The sequence below is a fragment of the Pleurodeles waltl genome, chromosome 3_1 (genome assembly GCF_031143425.1).
Source record: "Pleurodeles waltl isolate 20211129_DDA chromosome 3_1, aPleWal1.hap1.20221129, whole genome shotgun sequence".
Classification (NCBI taxonomy): Eukaryota; Metazoa; Chordata; class Amphibia; order Caudata; family Salamandridae; genus Pleurodeles; species Pleurodeles waltl.
This window is the reverse complement of record NC_090440.1, coordinates 1,174,214,967-1,174,233,821: the sequence shown is the minus strand read 5'-3', so window position 1 is coordinate 1,174,233,821 and position 18,855 is coordinate 1,174,214,967. Positions and strand designations below refer to the sequence as shown.

Below are 18,855 nucleotides of genomic sequence, written 5' to 3'. Positions count from 1 at the left end.
AAGGATTAAGCATGAAGTGCCAGAATGTCAAAAGGGCCTTAACATTATAGGGAAAAAGGCTTAGCAGTCAACTTTTTAATTAAGGGGAGTCAATGATACAAGATAAAGGGAACCCAGAGTCTCACCTTTCCTGTAACACAAGATTTATATCGTTTAGATAACCCTGAATCTGACACCTTTCTAACATAAAAGGCAGCGTTACATCAACATCACCTGATCTGCTGTCTTTTCTAAATTCAATTTTCAGTGAAGGACACATTATCTCAAAGTTGTATAAAATTCGTACTAAAAAATGTTCTGATTTAAATGAGAAAATAAATGGGAACCCTCTCTAATCATTTAAAAGTCAATTCCATCATCGCCATGTAGACCTACTACACATCTAGTTACATACATTAACCTCTAAAATTGCCATGTCTAAGGCACAAACACGTATCTTTACTATTTATTGAACATACTGGACAATTACTAGGCCCAAAAAACCAGACGGCCTTCAAGCTGACAAATGTTGGTACTGCTAGAAACCAGCTTGAGAATGCCAAATACACTAAACCAATCTTAAATATAAACATCTGCTTGCCCCTACTGCCATCTGCTTTGGCGCACTTGAATAAATGAATGAAAATGAAATGTAATTTGAAAAACAACACAGCTAATTCTAAGGAAGCAACCTCATGCTTACCAGCATGGGGACCCTTCAGTTTCTAAGCCTCTCTGAAAATGAACGCCTTCAGACCTTTTTTTAAATAGTGGTTCTGATTTAATCCCTCTCAGTTCTTTCGACGGGGTATTCCACAGATTTATCTCCAGTAGAGAAATGAGTCTCAGCTGTCCTTCCCTTCTGAACTCTGGGAATTCATAGAAATCCCCCATTTGAGGAACAAAGCTCTCTGACAAATACCTATTCACTAAACCTGCTCTGAAGATAGAGAGGTCCCTTTTTCAAATAGCTCTGATGGTAACAAACAAGGCCATATAGTTGACCTTTTTATTTACTCGTAGCCAATGACGTTCCCTCAGGCCAGCGGCAATAGACTACCTGCTGAGACGAACGAGTTACTTACCTTCGGTAACGACTTTTCTGGTGGATACATTAGCTACCTGTGGATTCCTCACCTCATGAATACTCCCATGGCGCCAGCATTCTACGGAAATCTTCTTACTAGTCTCTGCACGTCGACGAGGACGTCACTGTCTCGCACGCGACGCCGTCTGACGTCATACAGGCAATAAGAGGTCCTCGACGACGTGCGGACGTCAGTACCAATCATTTTTTACGTGCATGAGAACAACCAGGCAATGCAATGAAAGAACAAAGCAACATCCATTATATTGTAAAAATACACCACATTGTATGAATAACTGTAAATCTTTTTTATGTACATATATATATATATATATATATATATATAAAACTCTTTCTTTTAAAAATATATACACACACCAAGTATATACATAAAGATATATACACATATACCTATATATATATATATAAATATATCATATATATACATCTATTGCACCCTCAAAGATCAAGAGGAGCGCACTCAAGGATTACTTGGCAAGACCATAAAGGCAACGGGGAGGCGGGTGGGACCGTGAGGAATCCACAGGTAGCTAATGTATCCACCAGAAAAGTCGTTACCGAAGGTAAGTAACTCGTTCTTCTGATGGATACAACTACCTGTGGATTCCTCACCTCATGAATAGAGTCCCAAAGCAGTACCACGCCCGGCGGTGGGTGCCTAAATGGTCAAACCAAGAAATCCTGCAGCACTGACCGTGCAAAATGGCCGTCCCTTCTAACCTCAGAATCTAAACAGTAATGTTTTGCAAAAGTGTGAAGGGACGACCAAGTTGCGGCCTTGCAGATGTCGACCACAGGAACACCTCTGGCTAAGGCCGAAGTGGCCGACTTAGCTCTGGTGGAATGAGCTCTAATGCCCTCAGGAGGATCCTTCTTTGCCAAAGAGTAACATATTTTAATGCAAAGAACAACCCACCTGGATAGTGTTCTCTTGTGGACTGCCTTTCCTCTCCTCTTGCCCACGTATCCAATAAACAGCTGATCCTCCAGCCTGAAATCCTTTGTTCTATCGATAAAGAAGCTCAACGCTCTCTTTGGATCCAGACGGTGCAGTCTTTCTTCCTCTTTGGAAGGATGAGGCGGAGGATAGAACGTGGACAAAGTAATTGCCTGAGCCAAATGGAAGGGTGAAACAACCTTCGGGAGGAAAGCAGCCTTGGTCCTCAACACCACCTTATCCCCATAAAAAGTTGTATAAGGGGGTTTTACTGATAAGGCCTGCAACTCACTCACTCTCCTTGCTGATGTTATAGCTATCAGGAAGACTGTTTTTAAAAACAAATACCTCAAGGGGCAAGAATGCATAGGTTCAAAAGGGGACCCCATAAGGAAAGTCAGGACTAAGGACAAATCCCATTGCGGCATAACGAATGGCTTTGGAGGATATTGATTTAGAAGACCTTTCAAGAATCTGATAACAATAGGGGATTTAAATAAAGATGGTTGGTCTGGAAGACATATGAAGGCTGACAAGGCCGATAAATAACCTTTAATGGTAGCCACTGCACAACCTTTCTGCGCCAGAGATAGAGCAAAAGACAAAACGTCCGATAGATGAGCTTGTAAAGGATCAATCTGCCTCTCTCCACACCACGCAACAAATTTAGACCACCTATTAGCGTAGATAGATTTAGTGGAGTGTCGCCTGGCCGCTAATATAACATCCACTACCTCAGGCGGGAGAGAGAAGGAACTCAGGTTGCCCCGTTCAATCTCCAGGCATGTAGGTGCAGACTCTGGAGGTTGGGGTGTAGAACCTGCCCCTGCGACTGCGAGAGGAGGTCTGCCCTGAAAGGGAGACGGAGCGGCGGGCACGTTGAGAGTTGGAGAAGGTCGGAGTACCACACCCTCCTTGGCCAATCCGGAGCTATTACGATTACTAGAGCCCGGTCTTGGCGAATCTTCCTCAATACTCGAGGAATCAAGGGTATGGGAGGAAACGCGTAAAGCAACTGGCCGCACCAGGTCATTTGAAACGCGTCCCCCAATGCTTCCTGCATCGGATACTGAAGGCTGCAGAACAACGGACAATGCGCGTTCTCTCGAGTGGCGAACAGATCTACCCGAGGAAACCCCCACTTCTGGAAGATTAAACGGACTTGATCTGGATGGAGACGCCACTCGTGGTCTGCCGAGAAGTGGCGACTGAGACTGTCCGCACGCACGTTCAAGACTCCGGCCAGATGGTTTGCTATCAAGCAAATCCGATGGTCCTTTGCCCAGGACCATAGTCGAAGAGCTTCTCTGCAGAGAAGGTACGACCCCACTCCTCCCTGCTTGTTTATGTACCACATCGTGGTAGTATTGTCCGTTAGGACCTGTACCGACTGACCACAAAGGGAAGGGAGGAAGGCCTTGAGAGCCAGACGTACAGCCCGTAACTCTAACAGATTGATGTGAAAAATCTGTTCCTCTGGAGACCAAAGACCTTTGATCTCCAGATCCCCCAGATGAGCTCCCCACCCTAGAGTGGAAGCATCCGTTATGACTGTGGCCACTGGTGGCGACTGCTGGAACGGTTTTCCTTGTGAAAGATTGTTGCTTGCAATCCACCACTTCAAATCCACAGCAGCATCTCTGGAGATCTTGACAGTACCCTCTAGATCCCCTCTGTGTTGAGACCACTGCCTTCGGAGGCACCACTGAAGAGCCCTCATGTGCCAGCGAGCATGCGTGACCAACAGAATGCAGGAGGCAAAAAGACCGAGCAGACGAAGGACCTTGAGGACTGGAACTACCGCTCCATTTCGAAACATTGGAACCAAATCCTGAATATCTTGAATCCGCTGAGGCGGAGGAAAGGCCCGACCCAATGTCGTATCCAGTACTGCCCCTATGAACAGGAGGCGCTGAGAGGGCTCCAGGTGAGATTTGGGCTCGTTCACCGAAAAGCCCAGGTCGAACAACAACTGGGTTGTTGACTGCAGATAACACAAGCTCCGGGGACTTGGCTTTGATCAACCAATCGTCCAAGTAAGGGAATACTGCTATCCCCTTCCTTCTGAGCTCTGCCGCAACCACCGACATCACCTTCGTGAAGACTCGAGGTGCTGAAGTAAGACCAAACGGAAGGACCGCAAACTGGTAGTGTTGCGATCCCACCACAAACCGGAGATACTTCCTGTGTGACTTGAGTATCGGGATATGAAAGTAAGCATCCTGCAAGTCGACAGACACCATCCAGTCTTCCATGTTCAACGCCAAAAGCACCTGTGCTAGGGTCAGCATCTTGAACTTTTCCTGCTTGAGGAACCAATTCAAGATCCTCAGGTCCAGAATTGGTCTCAAACGACCATCCTTCTTGGGAATCAGGAAATACCTTGAGTAAACTCCTTGACCCCTTTCCTGCTCCGGGACCAACTCCACCGCGCCCTTTAAAAGGAGGACTTCTACCTCCTGTTCTAGCAACAGGAGGTGTTCTTGTGAACAATACGAAGGGCGGGGCGGGATGAGGGGCGGAAACTCCCGAAAGGGAAGGGTGTAGCCTTTTCCCACAACACTGAGAACCCAAGTGTCCGACGTAACAGTCTCCCATTTGGTGAGAAAATGCTGTAATCTTCCCCCTACAGGAGAGGAGTGAGTGGGAAATGGTGGAAGCCTAAGGCTGCTTCCCCTGCTGCACCCCGCCAGAGGATGAGGAAGAGGCAGAGTGCTGCTGAGAGGCTCCCCTGGTGCGGACCCTACCCCTCCCCCTAAAAGATCTATAGGGATGGGAAGAGGCAGGTTGCTGATATCTTCCCCGAAAGGAAGAGGAGGAAGAGCCACGCCCAAATCCACGAAACCTCCTGAAGAATCTGGAAGAGGCCGTGGAAGAAGGAGCTTGGAGTCCCAACGACTTAGCCGTGGCCCTGCTCTCCTTAAAACGTTCCAAGGCCGAATCAGCCTTAGCCCCAAACAGTTTGTCCCCATCAAACGGGAGATCCAACAATGTGGACTGTACATCTGCCGAAAAGCCCGAGTTACGTAGCCAGGCCTGTCTCCTTTCCACCACAGTTGTGCCCATTGCTCTGGCTACCGAGTCGGTGGTATCCAGTCCCGTCTGGATAATTTGGGTCGCAGCAGCCTGGGCATCAGAGACAAGATCCAAAAGACCCTGGGGAAGCTCTGTAAACGAAGAGGAGATGTCATCCATCAGAGCATGAATATACCTCCCCAGGATACAGGTCGCATTAGTGGCTTTTAACGCCAGACTGCAGGACGAAAAAATCTTCTTCGACTGCGCCTCTAGCTTTTTTGAGTCTCTGTCCCCAGGCACCGTCGGGAAAGAACCAGGCGCTGATTTGGACGAACAGGAGGCCTGCACAACCAAGCTCTCCGGCGTAGGGTGCCTAGATAGGAAACCAGGATCAGTTGGAGCCGTCCGATACCTCCTGGCCACGGCTCTGTGAACTGCTGGGGAAGATGCCGGCTTCTTCCACACCTCTAAAACCGGATCCAGCAGAGCGTCATTAAAAGGTAATAGAGGCTCCGCCGCGGCTGAGGCCGGATGCAACACCTCTGTCAAAAGGTTTTGTTTCGCCTCCACCACCGGCAAAGGCAGGTCCAAAAAACTAGCTGCCTTCCGTACCACTGTATGAAAGGAAGCAGCTTCCTCGGTATATTCCCCCGGGGACGAAAGGTCCCACTCAGGGGAAGTGTCCAGCCCACTGGCCGACTCCAGTCCACGCAGCCCATCACCCGAGTCCTCTAGCTCTCCTTCCTCTAGGGCTCGTTGGTACTCCTGCTCCTCTAGTACCCGGAGAGCACGCCTCCTTGAGTGCAGTCGTTGCTCAATCCGCAGAGTCGACAACACCTCCGCCGAAGTCGGAGATCGGCGCCGATCTTCCGAAGCCACCGACGCCGCATCCGGCGCCACAGGTAACTTCGGCGCCGACTGAAGAGCAGATGAAACGGATGGACCCACCGGAGTCACAGGCCGAAATCTCGACGTCGACGGGATGGAAATCCCTGGGGCCAATCCCTCCGAAGCCATCGGAGCGGCCACCGGCGCCGACACTGGCGCCGAGCCCACGTTCCCAAACGGGAGAAAGGGCATAAAGGGTGCCGGCCGAAGAGGCGCAGGATCACCCAAAGAAAAGGCCAAAGGCCCAGCCGGAGCACCCCCTGGAGCCATCTGTTGGAAGATGGCATACATCGCATTCAAGAATGCGGAACTATCGGCTCCAGGGGTGGGAAAAGCCGGATACTGGGGTGCCTGACTCGGAGGCGACCTGAGGCTCCAATACCTCAATCACCGACGCCTGTCCAGGCGAAGTTGGAGACGTCGGAGAGAGCAACGGCGTCGAAGGATGCGGCGTCACCGTGGGGCTGACCTCCCATGTCCTCCGGCGCCGATCCGGAGACCTGGAATGAGCCTCCCTTGAATGACGCCGAGATTCTCTACGGCGCCGGGAGTCTCGATGACGCCGATGTCTTGGAGAAGACTTTTTCTTGTGATGCTTCTCCTTTGACTTGGCCATAAACAGCTTCGCCTCGCGTTCTTTAATGGCCTTCGGATTCATGTGCTGACACGAATCACAAGTCGAGACGTCGTGGTCGGAGCTCAAACACCAAAGGCAATCGGAATGAGGATCCGTCACCGACATCTTGCCTCCACACTCACGACAAGGCTTAAATCCAGACTTTCTCTGCGACATTATTTCCACAGAGAAAGAGTACGCAGCAAGATATACACTGTAACCGCAAGAGTAACAGTTGCTCCCTCGAAGATAACCGTTTCGAATGCACGGAAAAAAGGGAACTGACGTCCGCACGTCGTCGAGGACCTCTTATTGCCTGTATGACGTCAGACGGCGTCGCGTGCGAGACAGTGACGTCCTCGTCGACGTGCAGAGACTAGTAAGAAGATTTCCGTAGAATGCTGGCGCCATGGGAGTATTCATGAGGTGAGGAATCCACAGGTAGTTGTATCCATCAGAAAGTTGGGGATAAGGCGTGTGACAGTATTTAGAACCCACTGTAACTTATTTAATAGCCCCAAAGAGACCATCAGATAAAAAGTTTGCGCAGTCACATATAGAGGTCACTAGGACTTGTACAATGAATTTCCATGTATGGGCTGAAAGAAATGTTAGGGTTTTTATAAGTGACTTAGCACTGTGCAACAGGTAACTGCACAAATTTGTGGTTTAAAGGAAAAGTCTTTATTGAACTTTATCCCACGGTTTCTCACCACCAAAGTAAGTGTCTCGGTTCTCCAAAGTTTCCTGGCCACAGCCTCAACAGGTCAAGACAGGAGTAGATGCCAAAGACAAGTGCCACTGATTCATCTGAGTTCACCTTAAGGCAATTCATCTGCATCCAACCTGCCACTGAGGAGAGAAAACCTTGCAATATCGCCACCACAAAGCCACCAACCTGCTGGAAAGAAAGTCTAATTTGGATCCTGCCTTCATACATAACTATATTGAAGCCCCATGGTTCCACAACCCTGGCCAGAGGAACAATATAGATGTTGAACAAGGAGGGGCTATGGTCCAATCCTTGAGGGACACTGTGTCAGCTCTTTGTAGCTTGATGTAAAAGAGTGGAGAGGGACGGCCTGCACCCTCTCTCATAGAAATAATATTTTCCATATCTTGGCCTTGCCACCTACCCCAACAGCCTCTAGCCACTCTAACAGAATCATATGGGACACAATGTCAAAAGCAGCAGCAATTTCTAAAAGAATAACCACTGTTTTTTATCATATGGGACACAATGTCAAAAGCAGCAGCAATTTCTAAAAGAATAACCACTGTTTTTTTCCCCCTGGTCTGACTCAGACAAACTTTGCAACTTCTAGGCGCGCCGCCTGGTTACAGAACCAAGGGTGAAATGCCTACTGTGTAGAATAAAAGATTGCCTTTATTTACGTAAATTGGGAGAACTGCTTGTTTACTCGTTTTTCCAGCATTTTCCCCAGCGCTTGAAGCAAGGAGATGGTCCTGGAGTTGCTGAGGATTAGTGGATCCGCAATGGGCTTTTTCAAAAATGGTAGCACAACAGCTTTTTTCCATGAGTGGTGGGGACCAATCTTAGTTTCAACAAAGCAATAATGAATTTGTTGACGGTTGAAGCTGAATGTTTTAGGATACGAGGCAAACAGTGATCCTGGGGGATATTGATCTAGCATTGAGGAATGCTGCTTCTGAGTTGGCTAGTGAAATACTTTCAAAAACTTTCAGTTCTGCCCCATCTGACTTTGTGGATCCTGAACGGGGTCTTTGACAAAATTGGAGTATATATCCTCCATTTTGCCATAAAAGTACTTTGGAATATTGCTGCACAGTGATTGTGACACAATTATGCTTTGTTTCCCTAGAGCAGGGGCTAGAGAGGAACCGGCTTGCTGAAAAATCTCCCTTGGACCTTAGCCCCTCTTGACAATGTATATGGAGAAACTTTCTGCCTGTGACTTCTAATCCTTTTCTGGAAATCTATTAGGGCTGATTTGTAAATCAGCTTCTGATGGATACAACTACCTGTGGATTCCTCACCTTATGAATTCTCCCAATGAGCCAGCATTCAACAGAAATTTTCTTCCTAGCTCTTCACGTCAACGAGGACGTCACAGTTGCACAGCTCCACACGCGACTCTGTCTGACGTCATTGTGGCAATAAGAAGTCCTTTCCGGTGTACTGACATCAGTTCCCTTTTTTCCACACCTTTGACGCTAGCAGCTTTTCCTGGCTCTCGAACTGTTACTGTTTCGAAGGTGTTCTTGTTGTCGAGTTACAATGTCTCAACTGAAGAAATTGGTCTTTAACCCTTGTCATGTATGCGGGATCGCAAGTCGATCACAGATCCTCATGAGGGCTGCTTGTGGTGCCTAAGCTCAGACCACGACGTGAAGGGGTGCGTGTCCTGCCAACGGATGAACCAGAAGGCCTTGAATGAGAGAGAGGCTAAGCTCTTTTTGGCAAAAGCTAAGAAGGAACATATGGGTCATCGAAGATCTAAGGCGAGGGACTCTTCCTCACATAAAGTCCTTGAGGTCTCATAAGAAGTGGCGCCGGCACAATTCTCAACACCGTTCTTCTAGAGATCGGTCTTGGCCCCTCTGAGACGGCGCCATACAGTGTGGGAGGTCAGTCCAACGGTCACCCATCAGCTTCAGAGTCCACAGGCTTCTCCGGCGCCGTCGTTGATAGAGGTCTTCGAGTCCCCGGCGAGTCCTCCGGTTCACTTTTCTCCTGTGTTAACTCAGGAGCCGGTGGCACAAGCTTCGGATTCTGCCAAGCGCCTCAGGACAAACAGAGGTTTCCTGCCTTACCGATTCCGGGAGCGGATCCAGCAGCGTTTCTTAATGCTATGTTTAGCATTTTCAAAGGAGCTGTGGCCCCTGCTGGTGCACCAGCTGGTTCCACACGTCTCAGGGCAGACCTCCTCTCGCAGTCGCAGGGGCTGCTTCTACACCCCCACGTCCGGAGCCTGCACCTACATGCCTGGAGCGTGAACGGGGCAATCTGAGTTCCTTTTCTTTCCCTCCAGAAATGGTGGATGTTATCTTATCGTCCAGGCGACACTCCACCAAGACTGTATATGCTAACAGATGGGCAACATTTGTTGCTTGGAGTGGAGAGACAAATTGATCCCTTAAAGGCCCATATGTCTGATGTTTTGCTTTTTGCCCTTTCCTTGGCACAGAAGGAATGTGCAGTTGCGACTGTGAAAGGTTATTTATCAGTGCTACCGGCCTTTCTGTGCCTTCCTGATAAACCTTCATTATTTAAGTCCCCTATAGTTATTAGATTCCTGAAAGGTTTGATTAACAAGTTTCCTCCCACTCTATTTATCATGCCTCAGTGGGATTTGAATTTGGTTCTGACTTTCTTGATGTTTGAGCCTATGCATTCTTGCCCGTTGAGGCTTTTAGTTTTAAAGACAGATTTCTTAACCGCTATCACGCCAGCTACTAGCGTCAGTGAGCTTCAGGCTCTTAGTGTGAAACCTCCTTTTACAACCTTTTATGCTGACAAGGTGGTGCTGAGAACCAGGGCGGCTTTCCTTCCTAAAGTTGTCACTTCCTTTCATATGGGTCAGTGTAAAACTCTGTCATCCTTTTACTCTCCTCCTCATCCATCAAAGGAGGAGGAAAGACTTCATTGTTTGGATCCAAAAAGGGATCTGAGTTTCTACATTGAGGACAGGAGGCTTTCAGATTGATGATCAACACTTCGTTGGATATGTTGGCAAGATATGGGGCAGGGCCGTCCAGGTGGGTCATTCTTTGCATAAAGATTTGTTATTCACTGGCAAAGAAGGTTCTCCCTGAAGGTATTAGGGCACATTCCACCAGGGCTAAGTCTGCTACTTCGGACTTGGCTAGAGGTGCCCTAGTTGTTGAAATTTGTAAGGCCGCAACGTGGGCTTCCCACACTTTCATAAAGCATTATTGCTTGGACTCAGAAGTTAGGAGGGACGGTCATTTTGTGCATTCTGTTTTCCAGGATTTCTTGGTTTGACCGGTCAGGCACCCATCTCCAAGTGCGGGACTGCTTTGGGAATCTAGTCATAAGGTGAGGAATCCACAGGTAGTTGTATCCATCAAAAGAATAAGCTACTTACCTTAAGTAACGCTATTTCTGGTGGATACAGTAGCTACCTGTGGATTCCTCACAGTCAAACCCGCCTCACCGTTGCCTGTCTGGTCATACCAAGATTTATTTTGTTATAAATATATATATATATGTTTTTGGTGTTTTATATAAACAAATTTTGTGGTTTATATTTGTACTTGGATTGGTATATATTGTTTTTGTGAAGTCGGTATTCACCTGTTTGCCTCAAAGGCATGTAAAAAATTGAGAAACCGATATCAGCACGCCGGCGAGGACTTCTTATGGCAAAGATGATATCAGATAGAGTCGTGTGCGGAGCCGTGCAATTCTGACATCCTTGTCGATGTGAAGAGCTAAGAAAAAAATGTCCTTCGAATGCTAGCGCATTGGGAGAATTCATAAGGTGAGGAATCCACAGGTAGCTACTATATCCACCAGAAAAAGCGTTACCGAAAGTAAGTAACTTGTTCTTATCTTCTAAAAGGTAGATCGTACTCTATTTCCTTTCAAATTGTTTGCATTGGTGTTTTTCTGCCTGCAGTGTGGGGGCAGAGCCAGGCAGCAGAAGGAAGCTTCCTTTTAGCAGGGCCTCTTTTAGTGGATGTCAGTTTATCTATTGCCTGCAAAAGGAAAGCATTAAAGGAGCTAACATCTATCGCCATTGCTTCCTTCCAAATATTCATTTAGGTCTAAGGCCTCTGCTAGATCTGACTCAATAATTTTGTGCCAGGGCCGCATTGAGATAACTGAGGTGGTAGCTATCAGAGATGTTTCTGGGATCAGCAAGGAACATGGTGCTAGGTAATAGTCTGACCATATTAGTATGTTTTTTTCAGTAGTATGTGTGAGGCAATTAGTAAAGTTAAGATTTAAACTACATCCCTGTTTGTCTGTGGGCCATACTATATTTGTTGGAAATGAAGATGCACCATAGTCCTATTCAACGAGCCAGTTGCACTGCATCTTAGGTCTCTTGAGAGACATGACTGAATACTAATGGACATCTTAACTTTGTGTATAAATATACTTTTGGCTTCACGGGAGTCCCGTCTCTCCATCTCCAAGAAGTGGCCATTGCTATTCACTTTACATTTGCCTCCTAACCCTATGAAAGCTGACCCAGTTGTGCCACCATATCTAATTTATTTAGGTGAGTCAAATGAACGGGTAGGGACACTTCAAAAGACTTGGAGGCCTTCTACCTTTAAGTCCAACAATCAGCACTTGAAATCTTTTTTATGCATGGTTTGAAGTCTGTGATTTGTCTCCATTAAATGATGACCCGTTTAGAAAGTATTTGTTATATGGTAAATAGCCGTTGGATCTTGCTTCTTACTCTTTAGGAGCTCTGTTGGCTGTAATTCGGGTACTTAGGAGATCCTCAGAGAGGTATTTTATCTCTAGAGGTATAACTTCTGGTCTTCTTAGGAGTCTGACATGCTCATTCTAGATTTAGGATGGTGGTGCCACTCTGGGACCTTTCACTTGCTCTCTGTGGCTTACAGGGTGCTATCTTTGAGAAAGGAGGTGTTTCTTAGTCTTGCTGTATCATTTTGTTAGCTATCACCTCCACAAGGGGCTTGGGGGGGGGGGTTGGACTGGAGCTCTTCTTTGTTGAGACCCTAATTATGGATCACGTCAGAGGGGTTGGTGTTGAGACACTCTTCATTCTTCAGACCTAAAGCAACTACTTGGGGGGGGAGGGGTTAAGTACTGCCTTTACCTATTCTGCTGCTTGGTTTCCCTTTCCTTTTCTGTAGAGGGATGTTCAACAACTGTCTCCTTGGCAGAATGTAAAGAGGTTTTGCTGATGTTTGTAGTGCTGCCAGAGGTACTAACCTAAGGCTTCAATTTCACATTATCATTTGGACATTTCTGTAGCTACGATTGGGGATGCGGTGTTGAGTGTTGCAGCATCTTGAGCTGCCTCTTCTAATTGTAATTTCTCTTTGAGAATAGGTTTGATGCGGTGTACTTTGTCCTTGATGCGAAAACTGTCATGTTGATCCACATGTATGTTTTCTGTGCTGTAGAGGGCACCTGTTAGACAGTTGCCTCTTTAGATATGTCAGTGATGAGGAAGAGGGCCCAGCTTTAATACAGATTACCCATAGGTAATCTTTAATACACCAAATTCTATGCTTCTTCATCAGTCCTGCACCCTATCATTTACGTAATTGGTGCTGGGTCGCGTTCACACTATATAAAACGTCAAAAACAAACCCTCCCTCCTACAGATAGCCAGCTCACCAGTTTTATCTTTTTATTGCTTATTTTCAAGAAGCATAAGTGACGACGATCAGCTTCATGGGATTAATGAGGTTGGGGTATCGTCTTTGAAAATGGTTTCACATGTTTATTTGCTAGATGCTTAAGTAGATAGGTCTATCTAAAAACATAATAGTTATGGCGGTGACGAAGTAATGTGGAGCGCACAGTCCACAAGATTACAGGTACGTAATCCAGGCATACTCGTTTGTTTCATATTGGTAGATGCAGTAAACAATAATCCTATCCGAAATTGATAACTAAGGTCGCAGACCGGAAATTGCAATGGAGGGTAAAGGTGTACCCCCGCAGAGGCCCTGGCTTTCAGTAAAAAAGAAAAAAAAAGGGCATAAAACATTCACGCGGTAACCCGCGTTTAAAGAAAACCCGTGGAAATGTCAAGTTTGGATCTACATTTCGAACTGTACACCGCCACAGAAAGGGCCAGTTAAAGGCTCTCGTGTGCACCAAAAAATGAACAACTACCCGCTGCTGGCGGAATCCACACGGTGAGCGCCCCCAAAACAGTCAACACAACAAGACCCATACCTACGCAGCAAAAAAAAAAAAAAATTCGGACCAAACCAAAAACGACCAGGGCGGGTATAAACCAACGGGCTTTTCATCGCAGGGGAGACCTGTGCCCAGTGATGGCGGCGGAGGCCACGAACACCCAACACTCCTTTCCACCGCCACGATTTAGACTCGCACCTCATCTTGGTTGATCGAGCCTTTTTCCTGAGGTACAAGAAGCTAATTCTAAAAAAAAAAATCCTCCCCGGACTAGCACCATTTTGGGTGGGACTAGGAAACAACAACCCCGTAAAAGCCAAAGGAGAAGTGGGCGAGTGGGATAACATCGAATAATCCAACAGCGTCACAGAGGCCGCTAACTCGGGAGCCGTTTAGGGATTACTTACAAACTGTCACGCTATAGGGCCCTGTCTGGCTTCAGAACCGTTTTCGGCTTTGAAACAGCAGAATTAAGTGAAAATTCTCAAGTTGTTCTTACCTCAGAATGGTAGCTGCAGAGACAGTCGCATTGCAGACATTAGCATAATCTACCTAGCAACTGACGGTTGCTGCGCGCTGATTGGTTGAGATTAGATCTGTTTTAGCAAACTTGAATTTGATAGCCGTTTCAGCTATGGAAAATACACTGTTATTTTTATTTATACTAATTTACTAAATAGTTCTATGCGTCTTTTTTATTTGTGACTCCCACTCTGAGGCAATGAAACACGTTCGACTAATGACTGAAGCCATCTTATTCTGAAGCCGTGTAAACATCCAATGATGGACCGGGAGACATATATGTGTCGTATGCATAATTTAGGGTCACAATGAAATACCCCAGGGGTACCAAAAATAAAGGTTAGTGCCCCCGGGGTTTCACTTGCTTTCTTCAAGAATATGCGTGCAAAATCCAGTTGGGAAGCTACTTCGAGGGCAAAAGCGGAAAGCAAAGTACTCGAGGCACGCTTTTAAGTGATAGCGTGTGGTGCTAACAAACCGCCCTGTTGCTTAAATTACGTGCTCCTCTCATGTTAATTCGAAGTGTTTGTGGTTGTATTTAATTTCTTCCTACTTGTACTTGGCGTGGGCATGCCAGCAAGTAAATCATACATGCTAGCAGACCGTATTCAGGCTATAGGATCCTGGTTTTTGAAGCCAAAAATTGCTTTTTTTTAATTTTCCTTCCCTTAGAAATTACTTACGCTTCAATAGAAACCCGTTCGGGAAATATGCATTCCCCCTGTTTTTTAAAAAACATTTTAAGTACCCACTTTTCCCAAGTCAAAAAGGAAGATCATCCTGGAGTCATTCCGGAGTCATCTGATGACTTCAGCTGTGCTATTCCTGCAATTATCTGGGGAAGTCATCCCAAGCCATCCTGAAGTATGTGTATAGGGCGAAATATTTAAATGAGATGACTCTAGAGTCATCAAAGAAACTACTCCAGGATGGCTTCCTGATTACTTAACTGGAAAACATGTGATGATCTTTTACTACTAGAGAATGATCCCATGATGATTTGTGGATTAAGCTGTATCACTCCAGGTTGGGTTCCTGATTATTTCAGAGGAAAACATGTGATGATCATTTACTACTGTGGGATGATCCCATGATGATTTCAGGATTAGATTGTATTACTCCAGGGTGATCCTATGAGTACTTCATGATGGGCCGTAATATTACAGAATGATCTTGAGATGACCGCAGAACGGGACTCTGTTACTCAAGGATGATCCCATGATATCTTTAGAATGGGACTGTATTAGTCAGTGTTGATTTCACGATGAGGTTGTACTACCCTACAGTTGGTTCTGGCTGCATTACTTCATGGCAATTTCAGTATGGTTATGTATTATTTTAGAATGATCCTGAATAGTAATGGGTAAACCTTGTTTGACACATTCAGGAAATAAAGAAATCCACAGTTTTATAAATTTGTTGGCTGAGCAGATTACTACTACAAAAACAAGCATTGGAAAAGGAAATAGGTCTCACATTTTCGACTAAATGTCTTGCCATTGTTTTTTTTTGCTGATGGTCTGCAGTACTGGCAAAAATAAATAAAAAGTCTGAAAAAGAGGGTGCCAGTGCAATGTGGACACATGACACTGTAGTGGCCAAGAAGGATGACGCACATGTGCTTGCCTCACCATGCATGCATGATTATTGTTTCATTTACAGGTGCAAGATGGGGACTCAACTTGGAATGCACGTAAATAAAAACAAAGTACAGATTTTAAAATGTGCACAAAAAGCTGTTGAAAACAGAGAGAGCAAGCAAGAAAATGAGAGCTGCCAATCCATAAAAAAAAATGAAAACATTTTTTAAGGATTGTGACAGGAAGAGAGCAATGAAAGAGGGTGGAGGGAGTAGTAAATGCATAGGGTCAATGGGTAGTAGAAAGGGTAGATACAAGGGGCAACATGCAGCACCTGATGAACGGTGGTACATCAGGTGGAGAGCAGTAAGCGAGGAAGGGAGCAAGAAAACACATGCTTTCTATGGAGTGCTAAAGAACCCAAGCATTTGTAAAGCCAATAGGCCTCGCCTCTAAAACACATTGTCAAATCCAATAGCTGTCAGTCATGTTGTACACCAGTATGGCAGCTGTTCAGCATGGCTAAAAGTCAGTGGTGTAAATAAGAGTGGTGTGGAGTGTCAAAGTACAGTGGGGTGTTATGGAGTGCCTTATAGAGTTGTGGCTTGGGGTGGTGCAGAGTAGAGTGGAGTGTCGTAGTTTGGAAAGGCATAGTGTTGTGGAGTGAGTAGTGTCTCAGAGTGGAAGGGCAGAGTGGAGTAGAGGGTCATAGATTTGAGTAGTGCAGAGTGGAGTAGAGTGCTGTGGAGTGGCAAGAGTGTTGTGGAGTGGTATAGAGCAAAGTAGAGTGGTGTAGAATGGAGTAGATTGTCAGAGTGGAGTGGCATAGAGTGGCATGGACTGAAGTGGCGTAGAGTCAAATAGTGGAGTGAAGTAGTATGTTATAGTGTACAGTAAAGTGGCATGAGTGGCATAGAGGGAGTTGCTTAGAGTGGAGTAGTGTCACAGAGTGGCATATACTGAGTGTTAGAATGGAGAAGAGTGTCAGAGTGGAGTGGTGCATAGTCGAGTAGAGTCGCCTAAAGTGGAGAGGCATAGAGAGTTCTGGAGTGGTGTAGAGTAGAGTGGTGTAGATCAGAAAAGATTGTTGTGGAGTGGCAGAGAGGCATGGACTGGGCTGTAGTAAGGTGCAGCGCTAAAGTCACGCAGAGTGACGTAGTGGAGTGGTGTCACAGTACAGCGTGGAGTACAGTGGCACGGAGTGGCATAGAGGGAGTTGCTTAGAGTGTTGTAGTGTCAGATTGGAACAGAGTGGAGTAGAGTGGTTTAGAGTGAAGTGGCATAAAATACAGCTGAGCAGAGTAAACTGTCTTAGAGTGCAGTGCGATAGAGTGCCTTGGTTTGGAGTAAAGTGGTGTAGTGTTCATTGGCGTAGAGTGGAGTGGAACACTGTAGACTGCAATAGAGTACAGTGGTGGTGGGGTCGAGTGCAGTGACATGGAGTAGATTTTTTTTCAGTAGAGTGAAGTGGTGCAGGGTAAAGTGGAGCTGTGCAGGATAGAGTGCAGAAGTGTAGAGATGAGTGGCGTAGAGTGCATTGGTGAAGAGTAGACTAGAGTGCATAGAGTATAGTGTCACAGAGGAGTGGTGTAGAGTGTATTGTTGTGGAGTGTTGCAGAGTAGAGTGCTGTAGAGAGCAATGGTGTACAGTTCAGTGGTGCAGAGTAGAATAGAGTGGTGTATAGTGCAGTGACGTAAAGCTCAGAGGTGTAGAGTGCAGTCTTGCAGAGTAGTGTCTTACAGTGTAGTGGTGTAGTGTGTATTGGCATAATGTAGCGTTGTAGAGTAGAGAGCTGTAGAGAACAGTAGCCTGCCGTACAGTGGTGCAGAGTAGAACTGAGTGGTGGAGAATGAAATGTATAGAGTGGCGTAGCATGCAGTGGCATAGTGTTGCTGAGTAGACTTGAGTATAGTGGTGTGCAGTCTAGTGGTGCAGAGAAGTGGTGCAGAGTAGTTGGCATAGAGTGCAGTGGTGTAGAGTGTGTTGGCAGAGTGCAGTGGTGCAGAGTAGTGGAGTAACACAGCTGGACTACAATGGAGTAGAGTGGCACAGGGTGGAGTCTAGTGGTGTAGAGTGTAGAGGCATAGAGTAAATTGTTTCAGAGTAGAGTGAAGTGGTGCAGGGTGGAGTGGTGCAGGGTAAAGTGTAGATGTGTAGAGATGAGTGGTACAAAGTGTAGTGATTTAGAGTCACAGTGTGCAGTTGCATGGAGTGCAGTAATGAAGACTAGCCTAGAGTAATAGCAGAGAATGCATTGGTGTAGAGATTAGTGGTGCAGGGTGTTGTGGAAGAAAGTGCAGTCTTGAAGAGCAGAGTCTCAGAGTGCAGTGGTGTAGAGTGTATTGGCATAGAGTGTTGCAGAGCAGAGTGCTGTAGAGAGCAGTGGTGTACAGTTCAGTAATTCAGAGTAGAATAGAGCATGCAGTGGTGTAGAGTTCAGTGACGGAGACTGCAGTCATGCAGAGTTGTGTCTTAGAGTGCAATGATGAAGAGTGCATTGGCGTAGAGTATTGCAGAGAAAAGTAGTGTAGAGAGCAGTAGCCTACAGTACAGTGCTGCAGAGTAGAATAGAGTGGTGTATAGCAAAATGATGTAGAGTGGAGTAAAGTGTTGCAGAGTAGACGCTAGTGTATAGTGGTGAAGAGTGCAGTGGTACAGAGTATCTGGCGTAGAGTGCATTGGTTTTTAATAAAGTGGAGTAAGGGGACATTGGGTAGAGTGCAGTCATTTAGAGAAGAGTTGTTGGGATAGAGTGGAGTGGCCTAGAGTCCGGAGTGGTGTACAGTGCAGTGGTGAAGCATGCAAAGTTGCTCATTAAAGTAGAGTGCATTGGCATAGAGTAAATCTTTCTGCCCGTTTGCCACTCCTTTTTAGCCATCCCATCATCAATTACTTCTCTTTGCTGCCACCAATGCTGCACATTCCACATATCTCACTCCAGCTTTACCTCAGTCTGTCCTTTTCCTGGCACCCAACATTGTTTCCCTTTATTCAGGACAATACCCTCCTCCACCCTCTTTACCATTCTGTGATCCTGTCTTGGCACCAAATCCAATTCCATTTTAAATGCCTTTGTCCCCTCCTATAAGCCATCCCTTCTTGTAACTGTTCCTATGTCATCCAACTCCATATTCATCAGCCCAACATCCACTCCTCCCACCTAACCCTATTCTCAACCATGCCTACCATGACCTTTCCTGTCACCTCTGCACTGCATTTCCTATCTGTCACGTCTCCTTTCACACCAGTCAACCTTTAGCTATAACACACTGTTTGCACCTATCACCTGCTACAACCAGTGGCCATCCCCGACTGCCCCTTGCGCTTAAGCCATTAATTAA

The 18,855-nt window shown here is 46.3% G+C and overlaps 1 protein-coding gene across 3 annotated transcripts in view; it reads right to left on the bottom strand.

The window, feature by feature from the left end:
- PRDM10 (PR/SET domain 10) overlaps window positions 1-14,109 on the bottom strand; it is a 905,887-nt gene extending 891,778 nt beyond the window's left edge. For all 3 annotated transcript variants that reach the window (XM_069224480.1, XM_069224481.1, XM_069224482.1), the window contains exon 1: window positions 13,911-14,109. The gene's annotated coding sequence lies outside the window, so the exon portion shown is untranslated. The remainder of the gene's footprint in view (window positions 1-13,910) is intronic.
- Window positions 14,110-18,855: the final 4,746 nt, after the last annotated feature.